Genomic DNA, 21,257 nt, shown 5'->3' with positions numbered 1-21,257 from the left:
TAGAATAGCAAATAAAATCCACAATGATGTTTCTCTTCATACCAGCTAGAATGACACTCATAGAGAAATCAAAATGTAATAAAAGTTGATGAGAATGTGAGGAAAAAGTTAATCTCATCCACTATTGGTGGGAATGTAAACTACTGCAGACATTGTAGAAGACAGTGTGGTGATACCTCAGAAATCACAACTATGACCCTGCAATCCCACTCCTAAGTATTTACACAAACAAAATGATATCAGCATATGCAAGAATTATCAGTACTCCCATGCATATTGTAGCTCAATTCACAATGGAGAAGATGCTAAAATATCAAATCAACCCAGATGTCCATCAATTGATGACTGGAAAAGGAAATTGTTGCTGTTGTTGTTGTTTTGTGTGTGTGTGTGTGTGTGTATTTTGTATATATAAATATATATGTATATATATATATATATATATATGAATGAAATCCTGTGTATTGCAACAAAATGGATGTAGCTGGAAACCATTATACCTGATGAAATAAGCAAGTCCCCAGAACATAAATACCAGATGTTGTAATTGATCTATGGTAACTAATAAAATACCAAAAAATGTAATGCATTGATTGCAACTGACATTTTGAAATTTGATGATAGTTTATAGCCCTTGTCTCCACTGTTGAGAAGGAGTGTTTTTTTTTTTATATATGCTGGATTCTTAGTGTAGGACATTTATCTTATGAGTATAAAATAAACTGAAAGTAGATGACTGTAAAAAAGGAAAAGAAAGAAGGAATGAAGGTGGGTAGAAACAGGGGTGAGAGGGAGCGTAGGGTGGGAAGTATTACTATCATCTTAAACCTGTATATATGAAAAACATGAAATATGTTCACCTCAAAAAATCAAAACATAAAAAAGTATTTCAAAGATTAAAAAAAAAGATACCTGATTCATTTTAACTCAGTTGGCCATATTGCCCACCACCTTTTATTCTCTCACTCTGATAACTGAGGTCATAATTTTCTACTCCATCTGTGTGGTGTCATGGTAGACTTAGAGTCTACTTAGAGTGTTATTTTTCCCTTCTGATATCTAAAAAAGTAATTATGTATTCTCCCAGTTTAGATATTTTTGTTTACTTTAGAACAAAGCTAAATTTACTTGAGCTGATATGAAGTTTTTTTTATTTTCTCATTTTCTATTGTTTAATTGCTACTGAAGGAAGTGTGAAGGGAGTACATATCAACTTTTTCTAATTTACACTTCTTTTTTTTAACTTTTACTTAATGAATATAAATTTCCAAAGTACGAATTATGGATTACCATGGCTTCCCCCCCATACCGTCCCTCCCACCCACAACCCTCCCCTTTCCCACTCCCTCTCCCCTTCCATTCACATCAAGATTCATTTTCGATTATCTTAATATACAGAAGATCAGCTTAGTATACATTAAGTAAGGATTTCAACAGTTTGCTCCCACACAGAAACATAAAGTGAAAAATAATAGATGATTTTTTTAAATGATGATGAAATCAGATCAGACCTATTGTCATGTTTAATCCCAGTGAGAGTCAAGTTGGGAGTTGATAATTTCTTTTTTTTTTTTTTACAGAGATCAGTTTAGTATGCATTAAGTAAAGATTTCAACAGTTTGCTCTCCTATAGAAACACAAAGTGAAATATATTGTTTGAGTACTCGTTATAGCATTAAATCTCAATGCACAGCACATTAAGGACAGAGATCCTACATGAGGAGTAAGTGCACAGTGACTCCTGTTGTTGACTTTACCAATTGACACTCCTGTCTATGGCATCAGTAATCTCCCTATGCTCCAGTCATGAGTTTCCAAGGCTATGGAAGCCCTCTGAGTTCTCCGATTCTTATCTTGTTTAGACAAGGTCATAGTCAAAGTGGAGGTTCTCTCCTCCCTTCAGAGAAAGGTACCTCCTTCTTTGAAGACCTGTTCTTTCCACTGAGATCTCACTCACAGAGATCTTTTGCCAGAGTGTCTTGGCTTTCCATGCCTGAAATACTCTCATGGGCTTTTCAGCCAGATCCGCATGCCTTTAGGGCTGATTCTGAGGCCAGAGTGCTATTTAGGACATCTGCCATTCTATGAGTCTGCTGAGTATCTCACTTCCCATGTTGGATCACTCTCCCCTTTATTTATTCTATCGGTTAGTGTTAGCAGGTACTAGACTTGTTTATGTGCTCCCTTTGACTCTTAGTCCTTTCATTATGATCAATTGTGAACTGAAATTGATCACTTGGAATAGTGAGATGGCATTGGTACATGCCACCTTGATGGGATTAAATTGGAGTCCCCTGGTATGTTTCTAACTCTACCAATTGGGGCAAGTCAGCTTGAGCATGTCCCAAATTATACATCTCTTCCCTCTCTTATTCCCACTCTTATGTTTAACAGGGATCACATTTCAGTTAATTTTTAACACTTAAGAATAACTGTGTATTAATTACAGAATTAAACCAGTCATATTAAGTAGAACAGACAAAAAAACTACTAAGAGGGATAATGTATTAAGTTGTTCATTAACAGTCAGGGCTATGCTGATCAAGTCACCGTTTCCCATAGTGTCCATTCCACTTCAACAGGTTTCCTTTTTGGTGTTCAGTCAGTTGTCACCGATCAGGGAGAACATATGGTATTTGTCCCTTTGGGACTGGCTTATTTCACTCAGCATGATGTGTTCCAGATTCCTCCATTTTGTTGCAAATGACTGGGTTTCATTGTTTCTTACTGCGGTATAGTATTCTAAAGAGTACATATCCCATAATTTCTTTATCCAGTCTACCGTTGATGGGCATTTAGGTTGGTTCCAGGTCTTAGCTATTGTGAATTGAGCTGCAATAAACATTAGGCTGCAGACCGCTTTTTTGTTTGCCAATTTAAATTCCTTTAGGTAAATTCCAAGGAGTGGGATGGATGGGTCGAACGGTAGGGTTATCTTCAGGTTTCTGAGGAATCTCCAGACTGACTTCCATAGTGGCTTGACCAGTTTGCATTCCCACCAACAGTGGGTTAGTGTCCCTTTTTCCCCACATCCTCGCCAGCATCTGTTGTTGGTAGATTTCTGCATGTGAGCCATTCTAACCGGGGTGAGGTGGAACCTCATTGTGGTTTTGATTTGCATTTCCCTGATTGCTAGTGATCTTGAACATTTTTTCATGTGTCTGTTGGCCATTTGGATTTCCTCTTTTGAAAAATGTCTATTGAGGTCCTTGGCCCATCTCTTAAGTGGGTTGTTGGTTTTGTTTTTGTGGAGTTTCTTGATCTCTTTGTAGATTCTGGTTATTAACCCTTTATCTGTTGCATAGTTTGCAAATATTTTTTCCCATTCTGTCGGTTGTCTCTTCACTCTCCTGACTGTTTCTTTTGCAGTACAGAAACTTCTCAATTTGATGAAATCCCAATAGTTAATTTTGGTTTTGACTGCCTGTGCCTCCCGGGTCTTTTCCAGAAACTCTTTGCCTGTGCCAATATCTTGAAGGGTTTCTCCAATATTCTCTAGTAACTTGATGGTGTCAGGTTGTAGATTTAGGTCTTTAATCCATGTTGAGTGGATTTTTGTGTAAGGTGTAAGGTAGGGGTCTTGCTTCATGATTCTGCATGTGGAAATCCAATTTTCCCAGCACCATTTATTGAATAGACTGTCCTTGCTCCAGGAATTGGTTTTAGATCCTTGGTCAAATATAAGTTGGCTGTAGATGTTTGGGTTGATTTCTGGTGTTTCAATTCTGTTGCATTGGTCTATCCATCTGTTTCTGTACCAGTACCATGCTGTTTTGATTACAACTGCCCTGTAGTATGTCCTGAAATCTGGTATTGTGATGCCTCCGGCTTTGTTTTTGTTGTACAAGATTGCTTTAGCTATTCGAGGTCTCTTGTGCTTCCATATAAATTTCAGCACCAATTTTTCCAGATCTGAGAAGAAGGTCTTCGGTATCTTGATTGGTATTGCATTGAATTTATAAATTGCTTTTGGGAGAATGGACATTTCGATGATATTGATTCTTCCAATCCATGAACATGGAAGATTTTTCCATTTCTTGGTATCCTTTTCTATTTCTTTCTTTAAGGTTTTGTAATTTTCATCGTAGAGATCTTTAACGTCCTTGGTTAAGTTTATTTCAAGGCATTTGATTGTTTTGTAGCTATTGTGAATGGGATTGATCTTAGAAGTTCTTCCTCAGCCATGGCATTGTCTGTGTATACAAAGGCTGTTGTGCATTGATTTTATACCCTGCTACTTTGCCAAAATCTTCTATGAGTTCCAATAGTCTCTTAGTAGAGTTCTTTGGGTCCCCTAAATAAAGAATCATGTCATCTGCAAAGAGGGATAGTTTGAGTTCTTCCTTCCCAATTTGTATCCCTTTAATTTCTTTTTCTTGCCTAATAGCTCTGGCTAGAACCTCCAGAACTATATTGAATAGCAGTGGTGAGAGTGGACATCCCTGTCTGGTCCCAGATCTCAGTGGAAATGCTTCCAACTTTTCCCCATTCAATAGGATGTTGGCTGTGGGTTTTTCATAGATTGCTTTGATTGTATTGAGGAATGTTCCTTCCAAACCCAGTTTGCTTAGAGTTTTCATCATGAACGGGTGTTGTATTTTATCAAATGCTTTCTTGGCTTATTGAGATAATCATATGGTTTTTCTTCTGCAGTCTGTTAATGTGGTGTATCACATTGACTGTCTTGCGCACATTAAACCTTCCCTGGATACCAGGGATAAATCCCACTTGGTCTGGGTGGATGATCTTTCTGATGTGTTGTTGCATTCTATTGGTGAGAATTTTATTGAGGATTTTTGCATCTATGTTCATCAGGGATATTGGTCTGTAATTCTCTTTCAGTGCTGCATCTTTTTCCGGCTTAGGAATTAAGGTGATGCTGGCTTCATAGAAAGAATTTGGGAGGATTCCCTCTTCTTCGATTGTTCTGAATAGTTTGAGAAGAATTGGAGTTAGTTCTTCTTTAAATGTCTGGTAGAATTCAGCAGTGAATCCATCTGGTCCTGGGCTTTTCTTTGTTGGAGGGCCTTTATTACTGTTTCAATTTCTGTCTCAGTTATGGGTCTGTTTAGGTTTTCGATGTCTTCCTGGTTCAATTTAGGTAGGTTGCATGTGTCCAGGAATCTATCCATTTCTGATAGGTTTCCCTGTTTGCTGGCATACAAGTCCTTGTAGTAATTTCTGATGATTCTTTTTATTTCTGTGGTGTCTGTTGTTACATTTCCTTTTTCATCTATGATTTTATTGATTTGGGTCTTTTCTTTTTTTAGTTAGTTGGGCCAATGGGGTGTGAATTTTGTTTATTTTTTCAAAAAAACAGCTCCTCGTTTGGCTGATTTTTTGGAATGTTTTTCTTGATTCAATCCTGTTGATTTCTTCTCTGATTTTAATTATTTCTTTTCTCCTACTAGATTTGGGTCTGGTTTGCTGTAGGTTTTCTAGATCCTTGAGGTGAATTGAAAGCTCATCTATTTGGTGCCTTTCCAATTTCTTGATGTAGGCACTTATTGATATAAACTTTCCTCTTAACACTGCTTTTGCTGCGTCCCATAAGTTTTGGTATGTTGTGCTGTTATCCTCACTTACTTCCAGAAAGTTTTTGATTTCTCTTTTGATTTCTTCTATGAACCATTGTTCATTCAGGAGCATGTTGTTCAATCTCCATGTGTTTGCATATGCTCTAGGGATTCCTGAGTTGCTAATTTCCATCTTCATTCCTTTTTGGTCTGAGAAGCTGCATGGTATGATTCTAATTCTTTTGAATTTGCTGAGACTTGCTTTATGGCCTAGTATGTGGTCAATCCTAGAGAAGGTTCCATGTACTGCTGAGAAGAATGTAAAATCTTTAGCTGTAGGATTGAAAGTTCTGTATATATCTGTTAGATCCATTTGGGCTATAGTGTCGTTTAAATCTACTGTATCCTTGTTGATCTTCTGTCCTATTGATCTGTCTATTTCTGAGAGTGGAGTATTGAAGTCCACCAGTACTATTGTATTGGGGTCTAAGTCTCCCTTTAAGTCCGTTAACAAATCTTTTAGATAAACCGGTGCCCTGTAGTTAGGTGCATATACATTGATAATTGTTATATCTTCCTGTTGAATTGATCCCTTAATCATTATGTAGTGTCCCTCTTTGTCTCTCTTAACGGTTTTTGTGGTAAAGTTTATGGTGTCTGATATTAAGATGGCTACGCCTGCTCTTTTTTCATTTCTGTTGGCATGGTATATCTTTTTCCAGCCTTTCACTTTCAGTCTGTATGGATCTTTGTTGGAAAGAAAGATGTGTTTCTTGTAAGCAGCAAATAGATGGGTTTTGTTCCTTAACCCAATCAGCCAAACGGTGTCTTTTAACTGGACAGTTCAGGCCATTCACGTTCAATGTGACTAATGATAAGTGGTAACTTTGCCCTGCCATTTGCCAAAGATAAGTTCTAATATATGCTTTGAATTCCCTGTGATCTTTTGCTGTGAGCTTTCCTTCCTTGGTTTCCTTCCTTTACCTTCTTTCATATTGATGACCGTGTTTCTTTGTTTCTGTGTGTAACACATCTTTAAGCATCTTTTGCAGGGCTGGACGAGTGGCGACAAATTCTTTCAATTTCTGTTTGCTATGAAAAGTCTTTATTTCACCTTCATTCACAAACGATAGCTTTGCAGGATATAATATTCTGGGCTGGCAGTTGTTCTCTCTTAGTACCTGGGCTATATCTCGCCATTCCCTCCTAGCTTGTAGAGTTTCTGATGAGAAGTCAGCTGTGAGTCTGATTGGAGATCCTCTGAGAGTAATCTGACGTTTCTCTCTTGCACATTTTAGGATCTTTTCTTTATGTTTCACTGTGGAGAGTTTAATTACAACGTGTCGTGGTGAGGATCTCTTTTGGTCGTGTTTATTAGGGGTTCTGTGAGCTTCCTGTACTAGGATGTCTCTGTCCTTCTCCAAACCTGGGAAATTTTCTGCTAATATCTCACTAAAAAGGCCTTCTAATCCTTTCTCCCTCTCCATGCCTTCAGGAACTCCTAGAACCCGAATGTTGGTTTTTTTAATAGTATCCTGAAGATTCCTGACAATATGTTTTAGATTTCTAATTTCCTCTTCTTTTCTTTGGTCTGACTGTATCCTTTCCTGTTCTCTCTCTTCTAAGTCCGATATTCTCTCTTCTGCTTCACCCATTCTGTTTGTAAGGCTCTCTATTGTGTTTTTCATTTGATCTATTGAATTCTTCACTTCAGTCACTATCCCAGTTTCCTGTTGTACTAGTTGTTTCGTTTCATTTTGATTCCTCCTTAATATTTCATTTTCATGAGAGAGATTTTCTATCTTGTCCATTAAGGATTTCTGTAGTTCAAGAATTTGTTTTTGAGAACTTCTTAATGTTCTTATCAATTTTTTGAGATCTGCTTCTTGCATTTCTTCTATGTCATCATCCTCATAATCTTGAATTGGGGTGTCTTTTTCATTTGAGGGCTTCATGGTGACTTTCTTGTTTTTATTACCTCGGTTTTTGCGTTTGTTATTTGTCATATTGGAGATATTTGGTTTCTTCACTGTGGTGCTTTTTCTTGTTATACTATGACTCTAGATTAAGTGGACTATCTGTTTTTGATGGAGCCTTAGGGCTTGAGATGGGTGTGGCCTGAGAGCTCTGTTTGGTGTGCCAAAGGTGACACTCCCAGGTTGGGCGTGGTAGACCTCTCTCTCTCTCTCTCTCTCTTTTTTTTTGATTCAAAAGGGAAGTTATTCTGCACAGCTGAACGAAGTTGGAGGTAGTTAGCAGGCAAATGATATACCCACAGGAGCCAGAGATCAGAAGCTCTTTCCCAAGGACCACACAGGGAATCTGTTCGGCCCTCGGAGTGGGCTCAAATTCTCCTTCAGTCTCCCACTGGGTTGCCAAAGTTACGGAATTGTAGCATCTCTGGAGAGTGCTCACGTGAATTCCGTGAGTTCTCTCCCCCACCGTCTCTTTTTTCACAGTCTCAGTTCAGTAGCACCACAAATTTACTAGGTCCTAATCTCCTATTAATTCGCCCCGCCCAGAGTCAGGTTTTTCTGCTAGGCTCAGGGCCAGTGCAGACCTGAGGTCTCTCTGCTGATGACGTATGTCCAAGATGGTGCCTGCTCTTTGTCTTGCTCGCCCTTGAGAGGTGAGCGGAGAGAGAGAAACCCGTGTCCGCACCGGTCACCTTTTTTTTTTCCCTCTCTTTCTCTTCCAGTTAGCTTGGTGAAGTCCCCCCCTCCCCGGGGGTTGTTCCCTCTAGTCTCCTCTCTCTGCTTGCCTGCCGGTGTCTCGGGCTATTGAGGTTCGGCTCACCTCGCGTTCCAGCGCTGGTGTGTTGAGTCTGCCGCTGGTGTCCCGAACTGTGGGCTCCCCCGCTCTCCACGCAGGTCCGCTCCCCTTCCAGCGCTGATGTGTGGACTCGGAGCCCTGGACGTCCCAAGTCTCTCCACTGTTGTCTGTGTGGCACGCACTCCCCTTCGAGCACTTGCGCGCAGACCCTGCAGCTTGCGCAGCTCGGTCCCGCGGCTCGGCTTCCGCGGCTCGGTCCCGCGGCTCGGCTTTCGCGCGGTTGGCAACCTTGTTCTCCCAGTAGGTCCTCCGATTCACGACCACTGGATCCAGAAGAGTTTCCTCTGCAATATTTTCCTGGTTCTTTTTTCTGAGGCTACCGTAACTCCCCTTTTATTAAACTAAATTTTCCCGGACTATCGGTGCGCACCTTCACTATTCCGCCATCTTTTCTAATTTACATTTCCATGGATATATATGATTTACTCATTTTCCCTGAACATTGTAGGTATCTTCTCTGTAGTTATGTGGAACTTACAACAGCCCTAGTTAGTGTCTTTTTAAGCAATAAAGACATATTAAAGACAGAGTATGCAGTATAAATATTGACCATAATTTCAGTAGCTCAGCTGAGTTTCCTGACCTCCTTTGGGTATTCTTGGTCTTTGCTTTACAACTGTCTACACTCATTAATTCCTTGATCTTCCAAAATCCAGAAAATCGATTGATTCCATAGCTATCTTCCTATATTTGCAGGGAGTGAGGGTACATAAGAAGAAAAGTGGAGGAGTTCAGTAAGCTAAAGCATGCTACATAGGTAAAAGATTCTGACAGTGTCTCTAGCAAAGCAGTTCATTTTATATATAAAGGAACTGGGATTTTAAGTAAATGCAGAATCTTTAGCATAGAATATCAGATTAGATACTATGATAAACTATAAGATTTAAATGTACTTATTTTCTGCATGTCTACATGCATGTCCAAATAAATTCTGACAAGCTACTAAAACATAATATATTTTACTTAGTTACTATACCAGTTTCTCTCAGTTTTAAGAAATCTCTTTTTCATCATCAAAGAAGGAGGTACCTTTCTCTGAAGGGAGGAGAGAACCTCCACTTTGACTATGACCTTGTCTAAACAAGATAAGAGTCGGTGAACTCAAAAGGCTTCCATAGCCTTGGAAACTCATGACTGGTGCATAGGGAGATTACTGATGCCATAAACAGGAGTGTCAATTTGTAAAGTCAACAACAGGAATCACTGTGCACTTACTCCTCATGTAGGATCTCTGTCCTTAATGTGCTGTACATTGAGACTTAATGCTATAACGAGTACTCAAACAATATATTTCGCTTTGTGTTTCTATGGGGGTGCAAACTGTTGAAAGCTTTACTTAATGTATACTAAACTGATCTTCTGTAAAAAAAAAAAAAAGAAATTATCAACTCCCAACTTGACTCTCACTGGGATTAAACATGACAATAGATCTGATCTGATTTCATCATCATTTAAAAATCATCTATTATTTTTCACTTTATGTTTGTGTGGGAGCAAACTGTTGAAATCTTTACTTAATGAATGCTAAACTGATCTTCTGTACATAAAGAGAATCGAAAATGAATCCTCATGTGAATGGAAGGGGAGAGGGAGTGGGAGAGGGGAGGGTTGCGGGTGGGAGAGACGATATGGGGGGGAAGCCATTGTAATCCATAAGTCGTACTTTGGAAATTTATATTCATTAAATAAAAGTTAAAAAAAAATTTCCCCATGATAAAAAAAAAAGAAATCTCTTTTTCAGTTTAATGGAAGAGGAAATAACTACTATGTTATATAAGTAAAAAGGAAATTCAACATTTTAAGTTAAAAATATTCAGAAATTGTTTGATGGAATACTGTCAATGCTTACATGTTTTCGATGACACTAACAGACCTTCTATATTTTGTTTTGCTCAAGTTTTCAGCATGCTTGAGCTTATTTTTTCCTTATAACTCAAAATTCATTGAGTGTATTGTGGTGGAAAATGAGTTGTATTTTGGTCACACTGTAAGTTAATTTGACAAGGATATATTTAGCTTCCCCCTTGTAAATATTCAAATCTTACAACTCTAGAAATGAGTATGCCTTTCCTAAAATTTTGAGAATCTTTATATTCCTTTGTTGTTTTCATAAAACTGCTATCTTACTAGAATCTACAGCTGTGTATAATTCTAAATAGTTGAAACTGTAATTCCAGCTTATAAGACTAGATATGTCAGCTTAACTTGAAGTAAAGGAAATATATATATATATTTATATATAACAACTTATATGTTAGTCATTTGAAAGTGAATTATGATGCTTTGGCAGATGTAAGAAGTAAATAAATGCTAATGATTCAGGAGTCACAGATACTTATCATTGGAGGCATTTTAGAAACTTTAAAATACCAAGTGAGATTTATGAAACATTGATATATTTTAACATAATAATAAAATATTTTATTCAGTATAAAGAGTGGTGAGAAATAAGAGACTACATTGTGAGCATAGAAATTTGAAATTAGACATCTTGGAGTTAATTTGCAATTAAGGCTTATTGCCTAGTTTCTTTCTGTATTTGTTTCAATATTAATAATAATACTTTGTACTTAGTGGCTTACAATGTGATTGACAATGTTCTAAAAACTATATACGGGTTATAAAATTTTGATCAATGTATTTGTATAAATGGTATGCTTTCTGATGATCTTGAATTTAACTACAAAAAAATATTTTAAAATGTACTTTTTTGAGGTAATTCACCAACAGATGCCTTTTTTAAAATATCTGTCCTATTTATTTGAAAATCAGTGATATAGAAGGAGAGACAGAAAGACAGAGAAAGAGATAGAAATGAGAGAGAGATCTATCTATCTTCCATCCACTGGCTCACACTCCAAAGGCTGCAACAACTAGTGCTTACTTAACGTGGCTGAAGCCAGGAGCTAGGAACTCAATCTAGACCTGCATACAGGTGTGAGGGGCTCATCTACTTGTGGCATCATCTGCTTTTGCAGGTGCATTAGCAGGAAGCCTCAGCAGAAGTGGAATAGCCAGCACTCACACCATCACTGTGATATAGGATGGTGGTATGGCAAGCAGTGGCTTAACCAACTGTACCACAATGACAGTTCCATTAACATATTAGTTTTTTAAATTTTCTATTTATTTGAAAAGCAGACAGATAGGGTAGAGTGGGGAATGAGGGATTGAAAGTGAGCTTCCATCAATAGATTCATTCCCCCAAATGGCTGCAACAGCTTCAGCTGGGCCAGGCTGAGGCCAGGAGTCAGGAACTTGTTGATCTGGGTCACCCATGGGGTAGCAGGGGCCCAAATACTTGAGTCATCTTCCACTACTTTTCCAGGCGTATTAATGGGGGCAAAAATGGAAATGCAGCAGATGGAATTTGCAGGTAGTGGTTTCATTTTTCTTCCAGATTTATTTATTTGAAAGGCAGGGTGACAGAGAGGGAGCGACAGTCCTAACAGACTCTTAAAATTCAGGGTTCCATTTAGAGAACTTTCTTTGCAGTTTGGGGCAGGCATTGTGGCTCAGCAGGTTAAGCCACTGCAAATAATGCTGGCATCTCCTCTGAGAGGCAGTTTGTGGCCAGTGGATACTCTTCTCTTCCATCTCCCTGCTAATGTGGCAGGGAAAATGATTGGTTGATGGCCTAAGTGTTTGGTTTTGCCACACACATGGGAGATACAGATGGAGCTCCATGTTCTTGGCCTTTGTCTAAGTGAGACCAAGCCAATGCACACATTGGTCAGTGGTCCAGTGGATGGAGGATATCTTTCTCTCTCCCTCTCCCTTGACGACTCTACCTTTCAAATAAACTAATTCCCTTTTTAAAAAGTATTAATTAATTTATTAAAAACACTTTAATTGCAAATTAGTACCATAGGATATTAGACAATGCCATTTTAAAATGACTCTGATATCTTATTATCAAACTCTGTTCAAATTAATTTTATTATGCATATTTCTTTAGTAATCCTGTTTACAGCAGTTTTATTTCTCTACTGCCAGATTAAACTTATTCAGTTTGCCCAAGAAGAATCAACTGCAGATTGAAGGAAGCATCAACCCTATCTAAGCTGTATTGGAAATTATGTCACAGTACCATTCCTTAACTATGAGGTTTTGACAAGTTTGTCAATTGAGTCTTTGAACAGCAACCTCTCTCAGGATGTCTCTCCTCCATGTGGAGTACAACTGATCTTATGCAAACATCATTTTGCACATGAAAATGCTAAGGCCCAGTGAAGTGCATCAAGGTCATACAGGTTTGTAGCACTGACAATTCTATATAGAATTAGGTAACCCAATGCATGAGTCATCGTCCTGCCAACATACTACTCTTTCTAGAGTGCAAGGTGATAATTTGTGAAAAATTAAGGTTGGAAAATTAGTACTTGTTCTGATTTAAGGTGGAAAATTTCTTTGAATACTTATTCACGAATTTGCGTGTCATTCATATGTTGCTTGAATTTTATTCAAGATATTTTCTAGTATGTTTGCTATTTACTTGAAACATATACCAAATAATTACATATATTTCTCAAGTAATTTAAATAAGCTATTACATATATGTGTTTAAAATTATTCAGTTACCTACTTGACAATATAGAATATCCCTGTATATTTGAAACCCTTGTTAGTAAGTCACTTGGGTTTTAAGAGAGAAGGCTATATTTTGATCTCTTAATGTTCCTTAAAGATTTCATTTATTTATTTGAGAGGTAGAGTTATAGACAGTGAGGGGGAGAGACAGAGAGAAAGGTGTTCCTTCCATTGGTTTACTCCCCAGCTGACCAAAACAGCCGAAGTTGTGCTTATCTGAAGCCAGGAGCCAGAAGTTTCTTCCAGGTCTCCCACATGGGTGAAAGGGCCCAAGGACTTGGGCTATCCTTTACTGCTTTCCTAGGCCATAGCAGAGAGCTGGATAGGAAGAGAGGCAGCCAGGAGACTGGAACCGGAGCACATATGGGACGTCAGTGACACAGGCGGAGGATTAACCTACTGCGCCACAGCACCAGCCCCAATCTCTTAACTTTTGAGTGATGATTTTTAAGGGCTCTGTTTATCAAAATTGATAAGCGTTTTTACAGTGGCCATAGTACTATCAGTTAAAACAGTATATTAAGTACAACCTCTCAACAGAATAATTCAATAATGAATTTCAATACATTAGGATATTTAAAACTGAGAAAAACAGGATTTGTTTCCAATGTCATAGATAAGAATGCTAACCAAAATCGAAAGTATCTAATGTTTCATCACTTTGTTTTCAATATTTGTCGAACTGATAACATTTTGTCTTAATTTTAATTAGTTTTAATGCATTTGATATGGCTAGCAGATACAATTCTAAGAATATAATGATATGTCCATCCTCCCTGTTACCCTGGTTCATTCTTTCTTTTTAGTTTTTGAGATAACATTTTAAACTTACAGTTCAGTAAAAAGTCTTAATAATTCACAGAATAAGTTTAACAAGTAAAGAACAAAAAGCCACTTCCCTCGTGTGAATATAGACAATGGCTATAAATAACATTTCAAGGGAAAAATTGGAAAACATTAAACAATAAGATCAATATCTGTTTGATTCCCTCTTAAAGTTTCAATGAAAGCCTCATTAAAAACCAAATGGCAACGCAAAATCATGGACTTTTGTGATCCCTAAAAAATGGATTAATTTGTGTGTAACAATGTGGAAATTTTCTCATTTTGACAGTCTCACATAAAAACCTTTTGTTAAATTTATAGTTTTCCCTCCTTGCACAGTTTCTACTTAATAGTACCATGTATTAAAACCACCAGGATATCTCCTAGAAAGAACTATGCAGAAAAGAAGGAACTGAGACCCTGCTTCTCACATGAGAAGAAAGGAGGAACCAACGACCTCATAAATGACAGCTCATAAACGACAGCGTCTCCCCTTCATGAACCCACACACGGCCTGGCTTCTCCCTAGTGACCACCAGGCCCCCTGCCGTCTCTGTGAGCAGGGAAAGGACAGGACTCCTGGAGTCCAGGCTGCCACTCCAGCACCCACCTTGCAGGCCAGAGGGGACCCAGGTAAGCGTTGTGCCACTGTGAGATGGAGCAAACAGACTCCAGAGACGAACTCTGGGAGCCCCGCGTCCTGCCGGTGTCCGCCCAGCCCACACACTCACTATTTCTCGGGATCCTGCGTGAAAGAAAGTCAGAGTGGAGCAGACGCTGCGCTACCTTGGACTCTCCCAGCCTCCTCCTAGAACCTCTCTCCTCCGTGGAACTGGACAAGGACTGTGGCGTCAAGATTTCGCGTGATTACCTAGCGTTTACGCCACAGCGCCTGATTGGACAGTGTGCATAGTGGTCAGCATTCACGACACAGAAGACGTGAGGAACCAGCATCCTCCACAGCAGGGACCTAACCTCAGGCTGCTGTTGACAGGAACAGTGGAGGCCAGGCCTGGGTTCAGGTGTGACATCTCCTCCAGGGCTGCGTCCCAGGGCAGCAGGGGCCCTTTCACCTCCCGGATCCTGGCACCTGTTGGGACCCCTTCTGCCTCCTCGTGTCCTCCTTAAGAATCCTACCTGGAGGTTGCAGTAACTTGCTTAAGGTGACTTAATATTTAAAGGCTGTGTATGGGCTGCTGCGCCTTTTGCTTTTCTGCATATTTTTGACTCATTTCTATGGGTCATTTGTGATTTTTTATGTTGATCTGAAGAATGTTTGCAAATAATACATAATTTAATAATTTTCTTCCATATCTCTTGTAGGTATTTATTTTCTAATTTGCCTCTTCTTTAATATTACTTCCTATGTGCTTCTTGCTGGTATTTAGTGATCAGTGGAAATGTATACATTAGTCTTTCCAGTAGTCTCTTTAATTTTAACAGTTGTATTTGTTTTTAAAGTTGATGAATTATCTGTGTATTTAAGTTGTCATCCTATTTATAGGTCAACAATTTTATTCCTAAGAAATTATCGTAACACCTTTCATTACCTTTTTACCTTTAATTCCCTGATGACCCTTCAGTAGGAAGTTGAAGAGGCACAGTAGGCATCCTGGTCTAGGCTGACTCCCAGGGAAAAAGCCTCCAGTGATTCTAGGTTAGTTGTTTGTTGTAGATTCCTTTTGATCTCGCTCAGATTGAGGCAATCATTTTTATGCTTATTTGTACTGACTTTTTTTACTAGATGCTGAATTTTATTACATGCTTTTCAACATGTAACCTGAATTATCATGTGGATTCCTTTTTGTATTTTTCACCTACTTGAATGATTTGTTTGGGAATCTTAACAACTCTTGTGCCTTTAGTTATTTCTCACTTGCTATTGATTTATTTTATTTTCAAACATGATTTCATTTATTATAATAGTACTTTGCCTAAGGTATTTGTATCTCTATTTATCAAAGGAGTGCTTTAATTCTATCAGTTAGTAATGGCAGACACTAGTCTTGTTTATGTGATCCCTTTGACACTTAATCCTATGTGAATTAATGGCATAACTAGTACTCAAGCAATACTTTATACTTTTTGTTTCTGTGTGGGTGCAAACTGTTGAAATCTTTACTTAGTATATGCTAAATTGATCTTCTATATATAAAGATAATTGAAAATGAATCTTAATGTGAATGGGATGGAAGAGGGAGTGGGAGATGGGACCGTTGTGGGTGGGAGAGAGGTTATGGGGGAAAAAGCTGCTATAATCAAAAAGTTGTACTTTGGACATTTATATTTATTAAATAAAAGTTAAAAAATTATTTCAAGCCCTGGTCCACTTACACAGTCATCAGTATAATGCTGGCTTTCAAAAAGGAATTTTAAAATATTCTCTGCTTATTTCCAATTTGCATAGATCTGGGAATCATAGGTTTGTTTATTCTTACTTAGAAGTTTGGAGAATTGCTATAAGTTTGGACATGAAATTTTGATTATTTAACTTTTTTCTCTTTTGGTAGAGCTTTCAAAATATGATTCAACTTATTTGGTTTATATTGTAGTTTTCCTATTTTATGTTATGCTTGAGTTTTGGGAATTTAATTTTTAAAATATAGTGGATTTTGATCTTTGTAGTCAGAATTTTACTCCCACAAATTTCAAGATTTCTCTTAGTATCTTGGTAAAGGCTATAATATCTACAAAATAATGACTCTGTTTTAATTTCCTTTTGTTTCCTTAATTGATTTTACTAATGGTTTATTAACTATGTTAATATTTTTAAATAATTTTTAAAAAATATTTAAATAAATTTTTAAAAATATCTTTAAGCAATAATATATTGCATCCTCTTTAGTCCCTCAATGTTTCCAACCTCTGTATGTACAGGTTCTGCCTGATTCCTGCTTTCCCCAACCCCATTACCTGCAGCCATCACAGGCCAATTGTGTTTTCTTTTTTTTTTACCTGAAACCCATATATTCTGGGTGGTAAATTAGTGCTTTTACCAATAGGGACCCATTCTTTACACTTGCATGACCTGGTAATCACAGCAAATCAACTACCTTTTCCATGCCTGCAAATTATATCCTCATAGAGCTGTGATTCCTGATTATTTTTTAGAAGCAGGTAAAATTCCCCCAACTTCCCAAGATAGACATTTGCTTCTACTACTGACTACATATGATTTTCTACTCCTAAAACCATCTTTCAAAAAAAAAAAATAGAACAGCTGTGATTGTAAGAATACTTTTTTTCTTTATGGGACTGCCTGTAAATTGTCACCATGTGATGGTGCTAATAATTTTCATAATCCTGATTTTTCTATTAGTTCACCTACATTCTGGAATGAATTGTAAAACTGTACAATCAAAGAGCATATTTGAAGAAGGTGTTACACACAATATCTTTTAAGTAAAAGTAATTTCTTAAATGCATTGGAAGAAAAAGAAAACCACTATAATTCAGTAGATACTAAAACAGGGATCAAAGCTTGCTTTATCTAGAATAGTTTGAAAGGCTTCACTAATGGGTAATATTTGAGGTTAAAACATAAGAATTTTCCATAAGGAAGTGAGGAGGAAAACATTTAAACTGAGAATGCAAGCAATGTAAAATGACACTAAATATTACTTTTATTCAGAAAAAACTTGAAGTCCATACATAGAGTTTTGTCTTAGAAATTTTCAGTTTTCAAAGACTGCTTCTATGTATGGACTTTAAATTTGTTTAAAGACTTTAATGATGGGAACAGGATGTGGGTGTTCAATCAAACATGTGCAATCAAAATATCCTGTGATGATAGAGTGAGCTGAAATTATATTTTTTGGCCAAATTTAAAATAATAAAGTAAAGAGGATTGAGGGATGGAGAAAGAATGGGGAGAAATTGATATTTTGACATTTGATTATTATTCATAGCTTATATTTATACTGAGGGGGAACAGTGGTTTTTGCTATTTAGTACTTTATTTGGTGGAGGCCTAAGCTTTTGACTATAAAAGAATCTGAAATCATGTCATTGTAACACTTGAAAGAATAAAACAAGAAAGGAAGGAGGAGGGAGTGGGAGTGTGGAAGCATACACAGGAGGGAGGATAGTGTGGAAGTACCATTATGCTTTTCAATCTATAGATATAAAATACATGATTTTTTTTACCTTATATAAATAAAAAAGCAGAAACCAAAACAAACCCCCCAAAACACAATATGTTACTTTTCAGGGTATAAATACAGTTATTAATGCAAGTTGTGACCACAATCATTTAATGAACATAAGTATCAGCTCTGAGTCCTTTTGTACCTCATGATCCCTCATACTCCTTTTCTCCATATTCATCTAGCCAATAATCTGCTTCCAATCACTACAAATGAGTTTGCATTTTATAGAACTTTATAAAAATTACATAAAGTGCTCTCTATGTTTTATTCCTGGTTCATTTGTCAGTCAGCATAATTACTTTGAGATGCATTCACACTGTTGCATGTAACAGTACTTCATTCTTTTTTGGTGATGAAAAGTATTCCAATTTTATGTATATATATTTTTTAATTTTTCAACTAGTTTATTTATTTTAAGCAGAGTTACAGACAATAGAGGGAGAGGCAGAGAGAGAGATCTTCCATCTGCTAGCTCACTCCCTATATGGCTGAAATGGCTGTGACTTGGCTGTTCACAAGCCATGAGCTAAGTACTTCTTCTGGGTTTCCCATGTGTCTGTAAGGGTTCAAGTGCTTGAGCCATCTTTTGCTGCTTTCCTAGGCCATTAGCAAGGAGCTGGATTGGAGGTGAAACAGCTGGGACTCAAGCTGGTGCCCATATATGGTGCTGGCACTGCAAGCAGAGGCTTAACCTACTATGCCACAGTGCCAGGACCATGATCAGTTTTAACTACCTAGTGCTGATGGGCACTTGGATTACCTCTAGTATAGGGCAACTGCAAGCAAAGAGCCATTTGGAATATTGCTGTTCAAGTCTTTGAAGCAATGTGTGTTTGATTGCCTTAATTAAGTGGCATAAGGACTGTTCTGTTAGGCCATGGAATGAAAGGATAAAAAAAATTATTTAGATGTGTAAATAGTATCACTTTTCATAGCAGCATCTTTAAAATTTGAAAATGTGTACCAGCGATTTACATACAATATTAATTACATGCTTACTAGATATGAGCTTATTGAAATATAGTTATGTTATGAAAAGTCTTTAAGCCGGCGCCGTGGCTCCTCCGCCTTGCGGCGCCGGCACACTGGGTTCTAGTCCCGGTCGGGGCACCGGATTCTGTCCCGGTTGCCCCTCTTCCAGGCCAGCTCTCTGCTGTGGCCAGGGAGTGCAGTGGAGGATGGCCCAAGTGCTTGGGCCCTGCACCCCATGGGAGACCAGGACAAGTACCTGGCTCCTGCCTTGGGATCAGCGCAGTGCGCCAGCCGCAGCATGCTGGCCGCGGCGGCCATTGGAGGGTGAACCAACGGAAAAAGGAAGACCTTTCTCTCTGTCTCTCTCTCTCACTGTCCACTCTGCCTGTAAAAATAAAAAAAAAATAAAATAAAAGTCTTTTTCCCAGTGGAATTTATTTATGATTGGATTTCCATTCTCCATCAAAGTTTACCAAAAAATTGTTTAGAATTTCTCATCAAAAACTATGTGAGTACTTTTAACATTCTATTATATTTGCTGAGATTTATTTTTTTCCTTCAACATAAATGCTTAAATTTACATCTAACTTTATTTTCTTTCAAAGATGTCTTAGGAAATCTTCACAGTTAAAGAGAAATAACACATATTTTTGTGTATAACAAATGGTAGCAATTCATGTTTCTGAATATGACTCAAATGAACAAACTAATATATCTTGAATTCAAAAAATGCATCTGAATTATGCATTCTATTTTGTGCCATTATTACATAGAAACCAACTTATTACTGTAAAAATCATATTTGCAAGCAATATGTGCACAATAAGCATTCATGAGAACTATGACAGATGCAGATAATCAAAAGGCATTTTAAAGAGAAAATAGCAGCAAATTCATTGTCTATGGTATGAATAGGTCAGTGTCATTGAATTCTACAACCTTTCAAGGAAGTGTTTTGCATTCAAATGTTCTCTAATACATAACAAATGGACATTCTGAAGTGGGAAACTTAACAGTTGCTTTACTTCTTTTAAGAAAAGTGATCTTCTGTATCTCAGTTATTCCAGGATTTCAGTTGTATTAAGTAAGGGTTTTCAGGCTATAAATGCTGCCTAAGTAACCATAGTAAATCAAGTGTACTACAGGTCATTGTGGCAGTCTGTCCATGCTGAGAGGGGCGCAGCAAGAGATCGAAAACTGATTCTTAGTCGAAGCTTCTTAAATGTAGGTAACTTCACTTATTAAAACAATGAAAGTCTAATAGCACCTGCCTGTTATCTACAGGCTGAAAAACTCTATGATAAGAATTTTAGAGTTCACATATTTGGTTACAAAAGACACAATGGCAATTGATTTAACTATAGGAATTAATATCAAATTTTCAAAATTCAAGCCCTGAAACTTCTTGATTTATTAAGAACCCCCACAAACACATAATTTCATGATTTGGTTTCTGTTTGGTGCTTTCACCTTTCATGTTAGTCCCATTGCCATAGCAGAGAGAAATGTTTTACACTAAAGTAGCTGCTTGCTGTAGATAAGATTTAATTCCTGCTGTGTGGTGCCACTCACACCTCTCCAAATACTGAGCACTCTGTAAGATATCTTAATAACCTTTAACACTTTCCCTTTATGGAGATGGAGGAATTTAAAATAGTGTATGTAACTTAAACCCCAAGACATCGAGACATTTGCATTCTTTAGCTTCATACAATCAATAAGAAATTGTTCTTCTGGAAATGTTTTGATACATCATTCTTTAAAAATGCCATGTGATGGTCAACATTATAGGCATAATACAGTGGAATATTATAAAAGTGCTATCCAGGGAGTGGGAGAGGGGAGGGTTGCAGGTGGGAGGGGAAAAAGCCATTGTAATCCATAAGCTGTACTTGGGAAATTTATATTCATTAAATAAAAGTTTAAAAAAATAAATAAATAAATCATTCCAATAGTCAATAATATAATTTTAAAATATTATAATAAAGCGACATATTAGCAACAATTTTCAGCTCCCTTCCAAATGAAATGTCAAAATTATGGGATGAAAAATTACCATCCCACTAAAAAGAAATCATATTGAAACTTTATACTGTCTATTTCATAAATTATTCTTTACTTTGCCTAATGCACTATTAGAACATTCAAAGATTATATAAATATAAGCTTATAGATCGATGACATGCCACAAATCTCAAAGTATAATATTATTTTATTAAAAAGTATACAAAAATATCTAAAGAAAGGTGCTTTAATAAATTATGATAAAGTGTAGAGAACACAAGTATTTGATATTTATCTGTTGTGGAGATATTGAGCAGGTTAAATTTGGCTAGTAAATCTGCAGTGTAAGTTTAGGAGATGTGTGGACTCC

General features: G+C 37.3%; 1 long non-coding RNA gene across 1 annotated transcript in view; it reads right to left on the bottom strand.

Moving 5' to 3' along the window:
- Positions 1-16,595, bottom strand: part of LOC138844344 (uncharacterized) — a 37,189-nt gene extending 20,594 nt beyond the window's left edge. The window contains exon 1 of the long non-coding RNA XR_011380037.1: positions 14,374-16,595. This is a non-coding gene — a long non-coding RNA (uncharacterized lncRNA). The remainder of the gene's footprint in view (positions 1-14,373) is intronic.
- Between the last annotated feature and the right edge of the window lie 4,662 nt (positions 16,596-21,257).

Source organism: Oryctolagus cuniculus, chromosome 11 (genome assembly GCF_964237555.1).
Source record: "Oryctolagus cuniculus chromosome 11, mOryCun1.1, whole genome shotgun sequence".
In the NCBI taxonomy this organism is placed as follows: domain Eukaryota; kingdom Metazoa; phylum Chordata; class Mammalia; order Lagomorpha; family Leporidae; genus Oryctolagus; species Oryctolagus cuniculus.
The sequence above is the reverse complement of the archived record's forward strand: the minus strand, read 5'-3'. Positions and strand labels throughout refer to the sequence as shown.